Source organism: Chrysemys picta, chromosome 16 (assembly GCF_011386835.1).
Source record: "Chrysemys picta bellii isolate R12L10 chromosome 16, ASM1138683v2, whole genome shotgun sequence".
NCBI classification, from domain to species: Eukaryota; Metazoa; Chordata; order Testudines; family Emydidae; genus Chrysemys; species Chrysemys picta.
The window spans coordinates 30,082,884-30,102,938 of record NC_088806.1 but is presented as its reverse complement, the minus strand read 5'-3'; the positions used below and the strand labels follow the sequence as shown (position 1 = coordinate 30,102,938).

The window sequence follows — 20,055 nt, the reverse complement described above, 5'->3', positions numbered from 1 at the left end:
CCGCTCAGGCCACGTTGCAGGCACAAAGACTGCCCCCTCAAGCACTGGAATGGGTTCCCTAGGGAGGTGGTGGAATCCCCTTCCTTAGAGGTTTTAAGGTCAGGCTTGACAAAGCCCTAGTTGGGATGATTTAGTTGGTATTAGTCCTGCTTTGAGCAGGGGGTTGGACTAGATACCTCCTGAGGTCCCTTCCAACCCTGAGATTCTATGAAGGGGAAAAACAAAGGAGAGCTTTGCCACATTATGGTCTCCACTGGAAAACATACCCATTGAAGGATGGTGCAAAGTGAGCAAGAGCGCCTGTCACCATCTGAAGGGGAGCAAGGCTAGTCAACCTAGCTAGCTGTTTGCTGCAGGATGTCCCAATGCTTATGGTACTGGATGATACTCATGAAGTTTGGAGATACATACCCATAATTAGGAGACAGGCAGATGAGCTGCATTGTGTGTACCTCAGGCTGATTGCCCCAGCCACGGAAGATAAATAAACTGCAAACATAGATCTACTCCAAAGACAAGGCCACTTTTCTTTCAGTGTTTCTGGAGACAGCCAGCATTGCCAGCTCTCACCACATGTGGTGATTTCCACAACACCCCAGCTTGCGCCCACAAGGGATTACATAAGAAGCCCAGCTGTAGTTTAACAAAACAGGACGTTCCTCAGCTCTGTGGTCTATGTTTATACAGCACCTAGCTCAATGGGGTCCTGATCCATGACTCAGGCACCTATGCACTATAGAAATACAAGGAATAAGAATACTAGTCCTCATGCTTGCAGAGAAAAGCCTGAAATTGTGACCCTGAAGCTCAGAAACCAGAAGGCAAAGAAAAATAATCCAGAGTTTAAAGTTTTGTTTTGTTTTTTTTAAACCTCAGTATTTTTGAAGATTTGTTCTGGCAATAATGGGCATCCCACAGAGATGCAGCTGCTGTCATAGATTTCCTTGCAGGGCTGGTACAGAGACTGGGGGAGAAGGGACCAGAGTACAAAGCAGTGGGGTTTGGGTGTTGATTGTAATCCAACAGGTTTAGTTTCGGCGCCATTGCATTTTGCAAGGTCTCTCCCTATGCGCAGGGCAGCTGCCATTTCGGGAGGCAGACCCGTGCCGCCCAGGTTAATCATCAGAGGGGTTTAAGGCCAGAGAATTCCACCCAGCATTGAGCCCAGTGAGCTATTACTCTTGTTCTCTTTGTATTGTTTTACTTCATGTAAATCAAAAGCCACTGAGCAAGTGTCTGCTCTCTGCACACGGGGTGTGTGCGCAAAACATATCCAGGGTAAAAGGGGAGAGGGACAGGGTCATGAAGAAGAGGGGGAACTGGACTCGAAGTGGAGGAGAGGGAAAGGGAAGCAGGTGGGAGACTGTTGAAGGCTGTCTGAAAGAGCATATGTAAATACATGCCAGACGCAATGGGCTCACTGTAAGTTAACCCTGTGCTCCTCCTGGGAGCTGACATTTTCCCTGGTTCAAACAACATCTGCGCCTCACTGAGCTTCAAGACAGGCGAAGGATGTGCCGCTAGGTGCAAGGCGGAGTTTCTGCAGTGCACAGTATGAAGAGCAGAAAAGCCCATTGCTGGCAGATCGTACACACACGCACGCATCTATTCACTCACATGTGCACACTCAGTTCTCCCCCTACACACACCCCTAGTACTGCTGCAGGGGGAGGAAACATTTCTATATGGGTAAGAGTGATCAGGGAGACTTTTTAGTTTCTCCCTAGAGGACCCCAAACCTAGGCCACTCCTGTCCCAAGAAGAACCATGCTGTTTAATATTTTGGCCCAGACAAAGCGGCTTTTCTTTTTATTTATTCTCTTAATTAAACGCCAATTTAAAAGGGAGAGAGAGAAAAAGGCACTAACCACTTAAACCCACACTACACCCAGGTTGCTTAGTTGGAGCAGTTATGGGCTAATTAGATCCTTAAGTGATCATTTGAAATTCCATATCAAACAATTCATAATCTGGAGCAAAAGAAAACAACAACAACTCGACTGCAACAAGAGGAAGGTTCCCATGCCTGTCTTTGTGTCTGTGCTATTTATAAAGCCCCGGTCATTGATTGTACTATCTAGGCACAAAAGAGAGTTCCAAAAAGAGGCCTCTGCTCTTGCTTTCCTCTGATGTTTAAATGCATCCAAAATCCATCTGGAGATTCCCCTCCCCATTGGGGTAGGGGCATATTTCACTCCTACTCCCAGCTTTAAATTGCTTCCAGATGACTCAATTATTTTACACATCTGCATGGTAACATCAACGGCATCTCCGCTCTGCAGGGGACAGACCTTGGGCAGCTGTTTGGCAGCCGGAATATTAGAACCAAAGATCCTGGGTTCTGCCTCCCTGCTGCTTATTAGCTGTGTGAGTTGATAAACTGCCTGGATGGACGCTTGGCCTGACTCTGCAGCTCATCTGAGCCTAGGAATACAGTTGTTTTATGAGGCTCAGAGGTTCTCTACTGCAAATACACATTAACCTGCTCTATACATAGGAGACAGAGCTGGGAAGAGCGAGCTGTACACCTCTACCCCGATATAACACGAATTCAGATATAACGCAGTAAAGCAGGGGGGGCTGCACACTCCGGCAGATCAAAGCAAGTTTGATATAATCGCGGTTTCACCTATAACGCAGTACGATTTTTTTGGCTCCCGAGGACAGCGTTATATCGGGGTAGAGGTGTATTTTGTAAAGCTGATAAAAAACACCCTATTTTTCCTCCCCCGCACAGAATTTGGAACATTTTGTTCATTTGAAGCTTCTTATTTAAATGTCTGGATTTTTTGTGAGAGATTTCTAAGTTAAGTGAAACAAACTTTTTTGTTTCGTGTCCATTCAAAACAGGAAATGTTGGTTTTGTTTTGATTTGATTCAAAAACTGAAATTTTCCATTTCATTTTGGAATTTCCTGTTGAAAGATAAAATACATATACATATCTAATATTGTAATGCTCCCCCAATGGTTTCCCTGGGGAAAAAAAGTTTTTGATAAAACTCCATTTTTGGGGTGGAAATGTTTTCAATGGAAACGTGTCAACCAGCTCGAGTATTCTGTGAAATGCGGAAACAAGAGAACGCACATTTTTGTGAAATTACCTGCAGCACCTTCGGTGTCAGGGTTGTCTTAGTCAGAGCAGGACTCCTGGGTTCAATTCTTGGTTCTTTCCTCACTCAGCTGCGTTGCTTTGGGCAAGTTGCTTCCACATATGGTGTCTCAGCTGTATCTTTTCTAAAATAGAGAAAATGACACTCACCTACATGGCAAAGGACTGTGTGGGTTTTAATTATTTAACTCAGTGTGCGCCTGGCCCATGACTAGGACATCTAGGCACTATGGTAATGCAAAGAATGAGAATAATAGAATGCATGATGAAGTGTTCTGAGATCCTTGGCTGGAGGTCATGGCACCAAACGTATCACAACTGAGGTGATGTGACATCACTGAGTAGGACTGGGAAACTGTAAACCCTGTATTGGTTAAGCTGACTGGCAGGGTATTTCCCTGGGAATGCCCTTCTCTTTTAAAGCCAGGAGTTTGCTAGCAATGGTGCTGTAATACACTAAGGCGTTGGGGATGGAGATGGGGTTCTTCTCCGTTTTGGGGCAGGAATAAATCTCCTGGGTTTCTATGGGCAGGTGCTCTGAGTTAGCCATTTGGGGGCTGAGCTGAGCAAGGCCAGTATTTGTTTCCCTGTTGGCCATCCAAGGCCAATCTCTCAGTAGGCCGAGATGGCCCTACAGTAAATTCAGGGCATTTCAGCTCTATATTCAGTCAGGCTTCACACCCTGATCCCTCACTCCCCCATAGGAAGCAATAGCTGTGTGACTGGAGTGGCACAAGTTGTCTGAGTATATGAAGTTCTTTCCTGGGGCAAGGATGGGCCTGGCCATTTCCTGAGACCATTTCAAGCCCATCAAAACTTCATTTACTTTCTCCCTCAAATTGCATCTAGCATGGGAAAGTGCTGCCCTCCAGCTGAACTCTGAGACAGCACCGCCCAAGGGTCTCTCTCCTGTCACGGCCCAGAGGCCAAGGTAGCTTGGCCCCTGGGGCGGGCTTACAAAGTTATAGATCAGAACCTGAACACTCAGGTTCGTGAGCCTTGTCCCCCATGCTGCAGGAGAGCAGTGTCTGGAGAACAATACATTAATTAGCACTGGCTGTTCAGCTCCCACCGTGATCAATTTGACCAGTGCCGCTGATGCCTTAACATTTGACAAGCTATTCTATTCCCCTCTGCAAGATTTATCAATTATCAATGTCTACCTCTGTGTGGCATGCAAAGGAAGGAGAGAGAGGGAGGGTGTTGTGGGCGAAGGAGATCTGTCTGAAGGGGATTCCCATGCTGTAGCAGACTGCTTATGTTACTGGGAGCTGGCTGTGGTGGCGGGGGTGAGGGGGGGGTGAGGAGAGGGTTCTCTCTCCTTTTAATTAGCAGAATCTGTCAGGTCCCCCGACCTGGGAGAAAAGGGAAGATGGGTCAGTTGGCCTGAGAGAATACACTGTGATCCTAACCAAAGGAGGCCAATGGCCCAAAGCCCCCGATTTTCAGCCACGAGTGCAGGCAAATGTAATGACACTTGTACAGAGAACAAACCCGACGCCTCTTAACCCAATGGACTGGGACCTTAGCGCAGAGGCAGCTCCAAATTCATGAGCCTCATTACAGGTGCCAGCCACTGCAGAGGGACCAAGAGCCGCCATGTTCATTGTGCCGTACACAGTGAAAGAAAGGCGAGGTTTGCACCATCACAGCTTGTGCCAACAGCTGTGGACTAACTGCAAAGTATAAACAAGGCCTAAGAGCAGACTCTGCTTTGGCACGGCTTTCTCAGCGGTAAATCTCAAAGCACTTTACTAAGATGGGCACCTTGGTCAACCCTAATTGGAGCCCAAAGACGGGAAGTGATTTGCTCAAGGTCACACACCAGGTCAGTGGCACAGCTGAGCCTAGAACCCACAGTCCTGGACTCACAGCCGGTAGAGTGGCAAGATCTGGTGGGGAAAGGCTGTAGGTGGCATGAAATAATTAGTCAGCATTGCCGACTCTTGTGATTTTCACAAGTCTCACAGAATCTGTGGCTTTTATTAAAGTCCAGCTCCAGGCATCATGCAGTCATGTCAGAATTTCAGCTGTCTTTTCAAGTAAAAAGTGTTTCTAGCCCAGTGGTCCCCAACCTTTTTCGTCTGGTGGGCGCCAGACAACGAACCACGGAGGACCGTGGTGGCCGATGAGCATCCCCTGAAATGCCGCCAACAAGCGGCAACGTCAATAGGCGTCGCCGCTGAAATGCCGCCGAGAAGCAGCAGCATCCAGAGGTGTCACCACTGAAATGTCGCCGAAAATCGGCGGTATTTCAGCGGCGACGCCTCTGGATGCTGCTGCTTCTCGGCAGCATTTTGGTGGATGCTCGTCCGCCAGCCAGTATGCGGGCGCACTTAGATGCCCCAGCGGGTGCCATGGCACCCGTGGGCACTGTGTTGGTGACCCCTGTTCTAACCCTTCTGGTTGTGGGGAAAAAGCTCTTAAACAAAAAGCTCAGGAACCAAAAGACAAATCAGAAACCCCACATTGTATTATTTAAAAAAATAAATCTCATGTTTTTTAAGCCAATCTCATGACTTTTATATGTGTGGGATTGGCAATACTGGCACTGGACGATGGATTTCCAATACTTAACAATACCAGTTCGGAGGACAAAGGGGCAGCTCTGATTGCTGGGGTACAAATCTTGGATCACATCAGGGACAGCCAGGCTGGTCTCCTTTGCGTCAGGATGTTTCAGGGAAGAAAAATCACCCCTTTTTGTACCCACAGAAAATCCCCTCACCTCCGTACTTCACACACACCCCCGCACCTGGCTGCAGAAAAAACACCTGGGGCATCAGTCAAAGCCTACCCTGATATGCCTAACCTTGCCCCTTCTGAGCTACCAAGGTCCCCGCAGCCCCACGACAAGGAGGACAGTGCTCTGGGTGCCAGGAGTCTGATCAGTATGCAGAGCCTTTATTAGTATTGGCTTGAGTATTGATAAGAAAACATTGTTTCAAACTTCAGACCTCATTTGCTTGCTAGGAAACAGCAAAGCAAGTGAGAGAGACTGAAAGGAGTCTATGTTCTCAGAGGCACATTTAGAATTCCAAGGCCCTTTAAAGCGGGCATGTGGTCCGGGAAAATATCTGATCTCAGTGCAGGTTTGTTTTTGCTGGAATTAGCTGATGCTTATTTTAAACTCCTGTGGCTCAGTCATCTCCAAGTCAACCTCAGTTCCCTCCTCCTCCCCTTCCAAGGGGAAATCACAATTCTGCCTCTGTTGCAGAGTGCATCAGATGGGCAGGACAGCGCAGCTCCGCTACGTAATACCGACCAGATTACCAGCTGATTGCTGGAGCAAAGTGCTGCATTTCAACTAAAGCCAGGGAAGATGGAGGAAAAGCTTTGGAACGTTGTCACTAATTTCTAGTGAAGGACAAACCTCACAGGGACAAACTTCACTATGGCTAAGCCCGCAGAAGTTTAGCTTCCCCCCCGCCCCAAAAAAGCTTATCTGAATGCTTAGGCGAGGTAGGCAGCAGTCTGGTTCCTGGCTGCTCGTCGTACGCCAGCACTTAGAGACCCTGTGTGGTGACACTGGGCAGCGCAGGCTGCATTACTCAGCCTGGGCGCTCCAGAGCCAGACAGAACTGCAGGGTCTGTCTCTGTCCAACAGCCTCGCAGAGGAATCCTCGTTGTATTGATTGCAACCGAGTCCTGGCGCTGCTCTGCTGCCAAGGACCTTTACACCTTGGCTGGGCTTCTTTTCATTCTCTTCCGCCTTTATCCCTCCTCCCAAAACAACCAGCCCTGACCCTGCTTCTCCCTTCTAGGCCTGTTCGGCCTCCTCCAGACTGAGGGACAATGGGAAAATATTAGTGCTTGAACTCTTTCTTTCCAGTACAACACAGGGACGGATATTTGGTGGCCCAAGTGACACGAGTTTGGCAAGCCTCATTCCAAGTGTCCACACTGTTGGCAGTCTTGTTGGCTGTTCTCAGCAGGGAGGCCAAGAATTCAGTGGACCACTGAGAATGAATTAGTAGAGGAGATGCTTCCAAGAGAGCAGCTGGACCCACCAGCAGGCAGCAGGGTGTGTGGGAAGCCGACACGGTTCGTCCTCCCATGTGGTACCTGTTCTATGGATACAAGACACCAATCCTCTGGGTTGTTATCCTGGCACCTTTTACCAGCATAAAATTCACTTAAAATAACAGGTGTCTCATCCGACATGTTCAGCATCCTCTGTGATCTACAAGGGAACCACTGCCAAGCCTGGCACAAGATGGAAGGAACAGGTCGCTCTGCTGGGGGGGCTCAAATTGAATCTGGATGCCAGTAGCTGAATGCATAGCTCACCCGTTTCCTCCCCCCTCTGCCCTAGACACCTGCAATGAAACAAGCCGCCAGCTCCCAGGATGAGATACGGATGTTTCAAGTTCCATTGTTCACTCTATCAGCAGTGATTCAAGGCTTCGTCAGACGCGCCCCTCAATTAAAAGGTAGCCAGACAGCAGCAGGCACCAGGAACACAGAATATTAATTCCGGACGCTCCTGGGAGACAAACAGTCAAAATGAGAAATGCCACCACGAGGGAAATCCATTTCAAAGGGCAGCTCAAGAGGAGGAGAGAGATGTTTTTGTCAGAATCTTCTACGCTTTGTTTCAGAATAAATCCTCTTCGTCCTCAGCCCTTCAGCTGCGTGGGGACTTGGTGCATGTGTTCGCACGTTCTTCCACCGCTGTAGTAAATCCACTTCTTTGAGAGGCTGTACCTAGGTCGACAGAATAACTTTTCCACCAACCTAGCCCTGTCTTCAATGGGCTTAGTCTCTCGGGGGTGTGAATTTTTCACACCCCATGGTGATGTGGCTAGGTCGAGCTCACTTTCTAGTGAGGACCAGCCGTCAGACACTAAGCATCTTCTATACAAGAGAATCCTTTTCACACTCTCCCAGGGCATGACTCAACAGTAGGCATTAGCTTCAGAGCTGGGTGGGAAATGGTTTCCCCTCCCATGAAAATATTTGAGATATTAAAAATGAGAAATTTTTGATCGGGACAAAAAGTCAAAATTTCAAATTTTCAAAAATCTGAAAAAAAAAATCTGTTTGGGTCAGTCAATGCATTTCATTTCAACTGTTCTTTATTCTTTAACAGTTTTGTTGGCAATCATAGCTTAATTTTAGAAAACAAATTGAACTGGAAAAATCAGAATTTTGTTTTGATTATGTTGAAACAAAATGTTTTAACAATTTAAAAAAAATTGAACATTTTTTGTCAAATATTTGTCAAAACCGACCCTTTCCTACAAAAAGTTCTCATTTCGAGGTATCGATATTTTACAATAAAAGGTTTTGGCAAAACACTCCCAACCAGCTCTAATTAGCATCTCTGGGCTCCAATGCTCAGATCCAGTTTAGGATTCAGGTTCAAAGTGAAAATCTGAACTCAATTTCTCTCTTGCGTTTGTCAACACCAAACTGCAGCAATCTCTCACAGCCAAACACACGTCTCCACCATCCTGAATTGTGGAACTCTCAAAAGGCGAGCTCTTCTCATGAGACTTCCACCACTTTGGCCTGAAATTCTGTGAGAACAAATTCCCAGTTAGGCCTTTTCTGATTTTTAATCCACCATGGAATAAACTCTGTTCGGGTGGATTTTGCTCTGGGAATTCAGATCCATCTCCCGTCACATGTGCTGAGATACAAAAGGGTAAGGTAGACGTTTTGGCCCCTTCCTAGTATATAATATAAATAAGCATAGAACCACCATGAATTTACACTACCTGCTAGGAGAGCCATTGCAAATTGGGGCCTGATTCAAAGCCCACCAAAGTCAGTGGGACACTTTCCATTGTCTTTAATGGGTTTCTGGCTCAAGTCATTTGTGAATTGGCGAGCAAGTGTAATGATAAAACTCAACATTGCTGCTTCCTCTAATATTTTTCATTAATTTAGGCAAGAGCAGTTGACTTGTAAGTGATAATGATACTTTATATTATACACTAGTGAGCGTTCTATGGAAGAGCTTGTATGTAATTGAAAGCTCAGCACAGTCCCGACTATGAAATCAGAGCTGAGAAGAGGGCGGAGAGCAGGGACAGGTGTCTTTGGGGAATCATAGAATATCAGAGTTGGAAGGGACCTCAAGAGGTCATCTAATCCAACCCTCTGCTCAAAGCAGGACCAATTCCCAGCTAAATCATCCCAGCCACGGCTTTGTCAAGCCGGGCCTTAAAAACCTCCAAGGAAGGAGACTCCACCACCTCCCTAGGTAACGCATTCCAGTGTTTCACCACCCTCCTAGTGAAAGCATTACTGGGCTTGTGGATCAGTGATGTGTGAATTAGCAAGGCTCCAATGCATGTCCTCAGAGATGGGAATAGCTCCCTGGCTGTACCTGGGAAGTGGAGAATTGACCCCCCCCTTTTGGGGTAACCCTAATCATGAATTACACATGAAAATCTGAAACAGGGGGTCTGTAGTGCGACAAATTCAACCAAAATTCACTCAAGAGAGACACTAGGTGTGACTGCCGCTGCCAATCCTGCTACGTAACGTGCTATGGGCTTCTGCTGCAAAGCATCCGCTGGAGGGGGCGTTGGGGGCAATGCAAAGAATTGCTATGGTGTCTTCAGACCCCTTTGAGCTGCAGGTATAGCCCCGGAGCCAACAGTTACCTGTGTAAGGCTTCCCTCTCGGTCTCTGGCACGTGTGATCAGGTATTTAAAGATTGTATCGTGATGCATACACACAATGGGGGCAAATTAGGCCCTGGCAACCTTAATTCTGGCATTTCCTGACTTTTGAGTGCTTGACTTTGAGATCGGAATGCTCTTTTAAGATGGGGGAAGGTTTTTGGACACACTACATATTTATATAGCCCCAGCAGTGTATTATATCCATCTCCGTTTTCTTGTCTCCTACGAGAAGGCCTTTTTCTGCACTGTCGATTCCTTTTTATTAGAAATGTCCCTACATTTAATGAAGCAGCTTATTCCTCCCTGCAAGTGGATGTACACTGGGCTCCTGCCTCAGCTGAGCTAGAGGGAGCAGCTGCTCCCACCGTGCTCGTCCGCTTGCATCTAGTCTCTGCGCCGTCTGGTGCCTGGAAATGTCAACTCCTCCTTCAGCCAAAGCCAAAGGCTCTGGGACCACACAGCGCCAGCATCATTACCATAAAGTTAATAAAAATAAGCCCGCAATAATGATAATAAACCCAAAATTAAATGTGATGCCAGGGGAGTAAAAGAGAATGGATCCAGAGCCCTTCTCCTTAACAACTCTCATTCCCTCCTGTCTCCTTCAGATGGGGGGGGGGGTGCGGTGGGGGGAGGGAGGGGGCAGGATTAGCATTTTAAGCATTCGGAAAGGGTTTTAACATAGAAAGAGAAACGCTATTAGAGTGCGGTAGGAACAGATAGGCCTCTCTTGCGGGATTAGACGCAGCTTTCCACTGGAGACACCACTTGGGTCTTTAAAGAGACGCTCCTGCCCGCCCATCCCAGGTACTGTCCGTCCAGGTAGACTGCACCTACGTGTGCCTCTGAATATTTCAGGTAGGTCTGTATTGCTGCTGAATTGCCAAAAGTACAGTACCAGGTATCCTTGGCTCTTTCATCTGTCTAAGCATTTATTTCACACTTACGGACTGCCCTGAACATCCTAAAACCAATACCTGAACCCTCTGCATTAACCTAGCTTGCCTTGCCCCATTGCGTTGCACTGCTGCACATCAATATTGACCTGAATCCTGATGCTCCGTCTCCCTGCACTGTGCTACTGCACATTAGTATTAGCTGCATCTCCTTGCACTATGCCGGTGCATTTCCGTTTTATCTCCATCAGAGTGCAGCGTGCACTTGCAGCAGGTTGCACCACGTTATGTTAGTGACACCTGCATGGCAATAGGCTCTCCCTGGGCATTATGCTGCAGATCTCTAGAACCGAAGTATATTCCCGTGCACTCTCCCCCCCACAGGATACTACAGCAGAAAGGGCACTTCCCAGAGCCGGAAAGTTTCTAACCTGTCCTTTGTGCCTCAGAGTTTTGCAGGGTTCGGAACTGACACAGCTGGGCTTCATTAGCCAGCAGCTTCAGAACTCCGATGGCTGATTTGTTGTTAATGAAGCTTTGAAGTAAGGAGCCAGCACTCGTGATGCTCCAAACCTGGGCCAGCTCCTGCCAGATATCCTTGAAGTCTCTCACAGCCTCTTCGGGACACTGCTCTCTAGGATGCCTCTTGCAGTGAAAACACCCCACTGACCCTGCAGAACCGATGTGGCCAAGCTTCAGAGACAGGATGCCTGCCTCGGAGTTTGACAACATTGCTAGGTCTGAGTTTAGTGGAGACTGCTAAGAAAGCAAACCAGGGGATTCGCCATTTCTGTTTGGTTTTTCTTCAAGAAAGAGTAAATTCCCATCATGTCTGCACAAATGGGGCCTGCAGGTTTAACTGCTGACTGGGACAAGCTCTAGGGATGTGAGACAGCCTGAGAACACTTCTCCTTTCATGTTGTATCAAGAGACTTGGAATTCCATGAAGGAATAACTGTTCCCCCCTGGTGAACTAGCATCAGGTGTTTAAGGCCGCTACATGCCTCCCGAGAGGATATTAAAGTAGAACAATTGTGGTACTTTTCCCTAAATGACAAGCTGCCCATACAACTACAGGATACTTTCCCAGCTCCTGAGCAGATAAAAAAGTTTGGAGCCTTGGAGTGAGTTATTTCACTCCTAGCCAGGAACTAAGTGGACACAGACTCCAGAGATTCTTTCCCAGTAGAATATTACGTAATGTTATGATAGCGTGCAGAGCTCCCATAGGGATCAGGGCCTGATGGTGGTAGGTGCTGTCCAAACACATAGTAAGAGAGTGTGGGATTAATCCAGTGCTGAGCTCAGCAGCTACCAGATTCTGGCCTTTCTGGTCACTCTTTCCTGGTTGGCCCAGGTGTCTGTCAAAATTACAGACCGAGGTGGGTGCTGAAGTTCTCAAGGTTGGACAGTGGTGTCCTTCCTCATCTACAGCTGTTTTACAACACAACACTTTTTTTGATTCAGTAACCCTTTTTGGGTATTTTTTCCTAACGTCTACACTGGTAATTCACCAAATGAAGCGAAATCCACATAATCCTCTTGCAAAATGATTAAGTGTTCCTACATATAGGCTTGCATTCGCTTCACTAAATTGGTCCAATACCTGATTTCAGTTAACCTGGTGCTGGTTTTGCATGCAGACCAGCTCTTAAAACCAAGGAGCGACATTCTGGCTCCATTGAATTCAATGGGACTTTTGCCCTTTACTTCAATCAGGCCAGGATTTCATCCAAGGTCTTCAGAAAGTTAAAATCAGCACAGCTCCATTTAAGTCAACAGGATCTGGCCTAAAATTTAATATTAGCTAATTAGTTATTAGTTGCTAATGAACAGAAACTTCACAGGCATCTATGGTCAACACTGGTGATCAACCTAATGCTGAGCTATGTGGGATCTGCAATACAGCTGCAAACAACTTATCTGCCAAGATCCAAGGCAGATCAGAAGTTCCCCCAGGTGACGGAGAGAAAGAAGGCAGGCTCCAAACTCCAGCTCGCTCCTGGAATCAGACAGCTCTTTGGCCCTACCGAGTCTCCTCCTGGCCTAGAGCTAAATAACTTTTGGTCTCCAGTTGTCGACAGGCCTTTAGATTTCAGATCAATCATTTCTGAAACTCGGAGCTGCAGCTAAAATGCTTTTGGAGTGTAACAGGATTTTTCACAGCCTACACAGTGGAGGCTAAAGTTGCTCATCACCTGCTGTTGTAATCTGCACCGCTAAGCCTCCAGCTCTATACAGAAAGCTTAACTTTGCTTTGCTTATTTGCGTTCTCTATTCCCTTGCATCCGGCAGCCATATTTCAGGGAGGAAACGCTAATCTTTTTTCCCCCTGACTCCAGACAAAGGCATTTCAAATGAGATACAAATTGCTGATTAAATTATTGGCTTTGAGCCTCATCTAGGAAGAGCCCAATTAAAGAAGAGTCCCTGTTAAAGGGAAGAAAGACATTTTTTGTGACTCTTACTGAGCGCTGTCGAGAAAGAAACTCTCCCCCCTTTGCGAGGGGACTATATTTGTCTTAAGCTAAGAAACGGGCCTGGTGGTCCCCAGTCTGTCCCATCTAACTTGTCTGATTCTCATCCTCAACACAAGGCTAAAAGAGAATGTTTTTGGGGAGTAGGGTGAAGACCCTGAACTGGGACTCTGGATATCTGGGTTCAGTTCCCTGCTCTGCTCATTTATTATTAATCTATTTATTTTCATTACAGTAATAACAGAGATTGGTGACCCATTGGGCTAGGTGCTGTATGAACACATAGTTGGAGACAGTCTCCACCCCAAAAAGCTTGCAATCTAGACAGACAGTGTGCAAGGGGGGGGGGCGCACAGTGACAGGAGGGGAATTGTGCATCATTACACAGCAGTAGGGTGACAAGATGTCCCGATTTTATAGGGACAGTCCCGATTTTTGGGTCTTTCTTATATAGGTTTCTATTACCCCACACCCCCATCCCGATTTTTCACATTTGCTGTCTGGTCACCCTACACAGCAGGCCAGTCGCTGACCCAGAAGTGGTATCTAGGTCTTCTGAATCTGATTGAGTGTCCTATCCACTAGACCACACTGCGCCTTTTTCTCGGATTCCCTGAGTGATATGGGGGTAAGTCATTTTAGCTCTCAGTGCCTCAATTCCCCATTGGTACAATGTGGACAATAGACCTGCTTGGTTTTTTTATGGGGCAGGGCCTGTCTTAGTACGTGTTTGTACAGGACCCAGCACAATAAGGCCCTGATCTTGTTTGGGGCCTCTAGGTGCTACTGTCACGCATTAACCCTGTTCAAACCAGGAGAGCCATTCAGCCACTGGAACAGAAGGTTTCAAGTAGCCCAATCCGTTCTGCACATTCAGCTTTCCTTCGGGAGCTTCCACGGCCAATACAAGGGAAGCATAAGGGGGAACTGCAGTGATCTTGGATTAGTTGCATAGTGTAAATGCTATGACAGCTCCCGCGTTTCTTCATAAACCCAGTTCTCAGGCTGACTGTGTAGCAGTTCGTGCATCTTTCCATGAATCTGCCTCATGTAAACCTGGGCAGATTGATGGTTCTGCTCAGTGGTGTCGATCCCAAGCTTGTCCTTGGTTTCAGCTGGGTTTCCATTTGGGTTTTTTAAATTAATATTAAACCAGTGATGCACAGTAAATCTCCGGGGCTGCAAACCAACACTGGAAACATGGTTTGTGTGAATGCCCCGACACCTCGTATCCCCACACACTGACCCCGTGGGTCAAAAGAGCCTGCTGCCAACGTATGCCCACAGGGCCCACCCCCCAAAGGTCTGAGGGAAACCCCTGCTAACTGACATCCCTATGGACAGATGCACAAAGGTTTGAACTGAACCCCCCCAAAGTTTGATCGCCAGATGTTTGCACAAGCCCCTAACTGGGATCTGAATTGATTTTTCCCCATAGGTTTGCATAAAATCCCTGTCCCTTGCCTGGCTCTGCTCCTGATCACCTCCAGTGCATCATTAATAGACTCAAAAAAATGTTTCAAAGAAAAAGAAAAGAAAATAATAGGCTCTCTAGGGCCTGATTCTTCTCTGCTGTGTGTCACTGCAACCCATTTGGAGTCAGTGGAACTGCACCTGCATAAATCTAGTGCAACATGGTGGAAAAGCATCTGTACACTGCCAGCTGTTTGGGGCAGGGATTGTGATACTCTCCGCCTTTGGAAAACACCCAGCTATACAATCTAAATAACTAATAATCATTGGATCAAATTCACCTCCAGTGTAACTCCATCGATTTGTCTCCCTGCAAAGCTGTAGATCAAGTCCATCCTCCTGCAATGAAGTTACTTCAAGGATGAATTTGACCCACGGCATTCAGACTAGGTAAGCATCCAGGCTGAAGATGCTGGGATAGTGGAGGACTCTAACTTCATTAGATTCTATTATAAAAGGGATGATATACCATCTTCACAGATGAACGCAAACCTTAATGCAGAGGATTGCTGTGTAACTGGGGAGTTATAGATGTTAGGTTTGTAGCTTTGCAAAAAGCACTTTCTTATGGAACCTGAAATGACCAAGATTAGATTGAATTAATATGTACGGATGTTTCTTTTAATAAAGATTTCCAGCACAAGCATTTCATAAAAATGCAAATCTGGGTTGAGATTTATAATTAGTAAGGATATGTGCGGAGCTAACAAGTTATCAGCAAAGCCAAGCTCGCCACAGATAATTGCAAAGATCTGAGCTCAGTGTCCGATCAGACCCTCTGAGCCTTACAGACGCCCAGTGGGTTCAGGGTCTCTGATCTCACAGCTTCACTCACTATGTAACAAGAGGCAAGACTGGATGGACCACTGGACTTTCCAGCAAGGCAATCCTTCTGTGCCTACGTTTTTCTTTTTTCATTTGTAATATAGTAGCATCTAGGAGCGCTAAATCAGTGGCTCTCAAAATTTTGTACTGGTGACCCCTTTCACACAGCAAGCCTCTGAGTGTGACCCCCCCCCTTATAAATTAAAAACACTTTTTTATATATTTAACACCATTATAAGTGCTGGAGGCAAAGCGGGGTTTGGGGTGGAGGCTGACAGCTTGTGCCCCCCCATGTAATAACCTAGTGACCCCCTGAGGGGTCCCAACCTCCAGTTTGAGAACCCCTGCCCTAAATGGAATCAGGACCCCATGGCACAATGCAACACGCACAGATATAGTGGAAAGACCGTCCCTGACTCAAAGACTTTACAATCTAGTATAGCCTGAGCCATCAGAATTCATCTCGAGTAGCCACACTTTCTATACAAGGGCTATTGATTGTCACAGCATTTCTGCCACTGCCTTGGAAATGAAGTCCTGGCATTGAAACACCCCCTCTTCAGAGCCTCGCCAGGCCAAACAGAGAACAAGGGGCTCTTCAAATTGCACAGAGGCAGGGCTGGCTCCAGGCACCAGCTAAGGAAGCGGGTGCTTGGGGAGGCCAGTACAAAGGGGCGGCTCCATCCGCTATTGGGGCGTCCTGTCTGCGGCGGGAATTCGGCAGTGAGTCCCTCAGTCCCTCTCTTTTTCTTTGAGCTGCCACCAAAGAGGAAGAGAGGGAGTGATGGACCCCCACCGCCGAACTACTGCCGAAGAATGGAGCGGCGTGATTAAGCGGCTGCCGAAGTGCCGCCGATTTTTTTTTTTTTTTTTGGCTGTTTGGGGTGGCAGAAAACCTGGAGCTGGCCCTGCACAGAAACCCCTCAAGTTTTAAGAGCAGGAACGTAAGAATAAGAGGAGGGGCAGGCAGACCCCAGCTATGACTACCGGTTCTCCAGACAGCCCTCAATGGATCATACTGAAAAACACCCCTTCTTCCCTTTCACCCAGCCTGGGCCATTACCCCATTACTCCTGGTGGAATATTAACTCTCTGATCACTGTCACCCAATGGGAGCCGAGTGGGTATTCATTACTAGCATTGCTTTCAGGTCCTTGGACACATCTCTCTTAGGCCAGCCCCGAAGCAGCACATTGGTACCAGTACAGCTGTGCCGCTGCAGAGCATGTGGTGAAGACGCTCTATGGTGATGGGAGAGAGCGGTGTAAGCTACGTGTGCAGGAGAAGTGCTCCCGTCGACAGAGCGCTGTGCACACGAACGTGTACGTCGGTGTAATTTATGGCGCTGGGGGTGTGGAATATTCACACCCCTGAGTGACATGAGTTTCGCTGACATAGGCTGTAGTGCAGACATAGCCTTAGCCTGCAAGGTGTAACAAATATGGTGGAACAGCCCTTTGTACAAGGGGCTCTAGTGGCAAACTCTCACAGGGTGCTCCACTCACCGCTTGTCTGGCGCCTCCTCTTGGTCGCTCTGGGGATGAGCTCTTGAGGTAGATACCCCTTCCGCAGTTTGCACACCGTTACTCTCTCTCTGGTCTGCACCTCCTTGCTCACTCCAGGACCCTCGGCATCTCCTTTGTGACTTAACCCTCCGAGGTACTCCACTCCAGGCAGTACAGTCCATTAGCAGTCCTAGGCAATCCTCCCATTCGCTGCCTCCATTCCATGGTGGCTGGTAGGGGAACCCAGGCCTGCCCTCTTCTCCAGTCTCCAGTCCAGGGACCTTCAGTGCCACAGTTCTGGGCTTCCTCTCTCTGCTCCTTCCCTGGACTGCTTCCTAGGCTGTGATTCCCCTTCTCTCTCTGGGTGTGCCAGTTGCAAAAATCCTCCCCCCCAAGGAGTCACTGCAAACACTCCTCCCTCTTCCCAGGAAGTAACTGCTACATGCAATCCGGCAGCCTTTCCCAGCAGCTTGTCTGTAGCCTGCTACCTATTCCTGCACAGGTGAGCCTCTCTCTAATTAGCTGCCTCCAGCCTAAAGCTCCCCTGTTTGCAGCCTAATTAGTTGATTGGGCCCACCTGGCCCAGTTCAGCTCTTGCAGGGCCAGTGTGTGGAGCAGTTCCCCTTAAACAAACTCAAGGGGAAGAAAAGAAATAACAATGGAGACAAAATTCTATTCGCTGGTGCCTTAGAGTCCAACTGGAGATCTGACCTGAACTAGTCAACTGGAAGTATTCCATTTTCTGAGTTTCTGGTACTGACACCCTTTTACTCCACAAATTAAGATGAAAGGTAAGAAAGGCTGGAAGAATTGGGCCCTAAGTTGCCATTTAGCCCACCAAGATTTATCCAAATCTGCTCTGCAATACAGCTGCTTTAGCATCACTCAGGAAATGGGAAAATAGAATGCATCTCTTTGTGTAGTTCTACCTTGTTCTTCTCCTTGGTATCTGAGTGTTTTACAAATCAGACATCATATTAAAAAAAAGAGATGAGGTAGTAAGGTTCATGGCCACTTGAATCCCTGGTGGAAGAGAGTTCAGCAATTGTGGGTCAGTTGCTGAGAAAGTTGAGTCCACTGCATTCACATATCTCACCCACACAATTGTCATTTAAAAGTTTCCAGCCTTAAGATGGTGGAGAAATTTTGGAAAATGTGCACACTGGACACTCAAAACCAGGCAGGAAATTAAAAAAAAATGATAAATTCTGAAAATCTCCTTATTTCTAAAAAATCTCAAAGTTTTGGGGGTCTGATGTGATTTTGAACGCTTGGGGGTTGGTTATCTTGAAATCTGGTAAGAGGCTTTGAAAATGTCAGCCCAAATGTACAAAGTGATACTTTTGTGCCAATATTCACATCTCTACAACTTCCAGGGATGGGGAGGTTTTTACATTGCTCCTTATAAAACAGGCTAGACCAGGGGTAGGCAACCTATGGCATGCATGCTGAAGGCAGCACGCAAGCTGATTTTCAGTGGCACTCACACTGCCCAGGTCCTGGCCCCCAGTCAGGGGGGCTCTGCATTTTAATTGAATTTTATATGAAGCTGCTTAAACATTTTAAAAACCTTATTTACTTTACATACAACAATAATTTAGTTATACATTATAGACTTATAGAAAGAGACCTTCTAAAAACGTTAAAATGTATGACTGGCACGCGAAACCTTACATTAGAGTGAATAAATGAAGACTCGACACACCACTTCTGAAAGGTTGCCGACCCCTGGGCTAGACAAACACATGCCAGGAATGGTCTCGGTTTTCTTGGGCCTGTCTCAGCACAGGGGGATGGACTAGATGACCTCTCGAGGTCCCTTCTAGCCCATTTCTGTGATTCTATGCGGAGTCCTATGCCCAACAGGTGCTGAGATATTACAGTGATGAGCGTGGTATAAAAACCTCTAGAGACTAGAACAGAACAGAGGGCGTCACACACGGCCCGTATGGAAAGACAGGGATCTTGGCTGAGCTGTCCTGCCCTGTGTTCTGCAGCAGAGAGACATTCAGAGGAATGAGAGAAACGAGCTCATTTAAATGGTATTTGAATCCCCACTGGGGGCTCTTACCGAAATGGAATTTGAATGGAGCGGCTGAGTGCAAGGTCGAGAGCTGAGAGCGGCCCAGGAGCTGCTCTCCTCTGGCAGAGTTATTTAAAATTTAAACCCACAAATTAAACAATTCTTTTTTATGATGATAAGAGTCCATGTTCCGAGTCCCTGAACACCCCTTCGCTCTGCGCAGCTATGCCGAGAAGCCCAACGCTGGCTGAAAAACCACTGTTCACAAACGGCTTATGGATTTCAAGAGCAGGTCTGTTCATTCCCAACCAGCCCACATAGCCTCTCAAATCCCCTTTCTGTGCCCAAGTTGCTAGGCCGTGGCACTCGCTACTCCCACTGGACAGTGTTCTGCATGGCCTTGGAGGAGGGAGAGGGCCTGACTCTCTTCTCATTTATGCCAGTTTTACAAGGGGGTAACTCCACTGACTTAATGTTGCAGTCGAGTTCCACTTTGTGTTTGTAGATTCATATTTAAAGCTGTGATTCACAGCAAAACTCAGGAGAGGAGGTGGGAGGAAAACGAGCCCTGATATTTTTACACAGGATTTTTTGTATCACCAAATGTAACCTATTTTTTTTTTTTTTTACTTACTCCTTAGGTGCTTGTTCCTCTCCCACGCCCACCTACTGCAGGGATGTAATGTGGTTAAATGGAAGCTGGAGCATGAAAGGATAGAGATTCTCACCCATGCGTCTAACTATGGACAAGAGTAAATGACTAGAACAAGAAATGGAAGTGTCTCACATAAAATAAAACAGAAAAAAATAGGTATCAGACAGTGTACAATTTGATGATGCAAAGAAAGATTTGTCTTTCCCAATACAAAGCAGAGTTGCACTGTTAGTGCGAGGTCATTTACTGGGGATGGTGGGAAAATTTCATTGGAATTTTTTTTCTATGGAAAATACGATTGATTAAACAACTATTTTGGAGGAATGTGTCTGCTTTCCTCAAAAGCTTTTCATTTTGCTCCAGAAAGCCAAACACCCAAAAACCTTCTTGGCAAAAATTTTCAGCATTTTTGGCCAAGAATGTTCTGGTTTTGGTTTTTTTGATGAAGAGTCA

General features: G+C 47.0%; 2 long non-coding RNA genes across 5 annotated transcripts in view; one reads left to right on the top strand and one right to left on the bottom strand.

Annotated features, from left to right (window-relative positions):
* The window catches only part of LOC101932444 (uncharacterized), a 51,332-nt gene that overhangs the window by 16,547 nt on the left and 14,730 nt on the right, over positions 1-20,055 (bottom strand). For all 3 annotated transcript variants that reach the window (XR_010592994.1, XR_010592992.1, XR_010592993.1), the window contains exon 3: positions 3,103-3,235. This is a non-coding gene — a long non-coding RNA (uncharacterized LOC101932444). The remainder of the gene's footprint in view (positions 1-3,102; positions 3,236-20,055) is intronic.
* On the top strand, positions 17,580-19,764 carry LOC135975900 (uncharacterized). Of its 2 annotated transcripts, XR_010592997.1 has the most exons (3): positions 17,580-17,715; positions 19,128-19,239; positions 19,589-19,764. It is a non-coding gene; the product is annotated as an uncharacterized LOC135975900 (long non-coding RNA). The 2 variants fall into 2 exon arrangements; XR_010592998.1 differs by lacking the exon at positions 19,128-19,239 and having other exon boundaries at positions 17,588-17,715.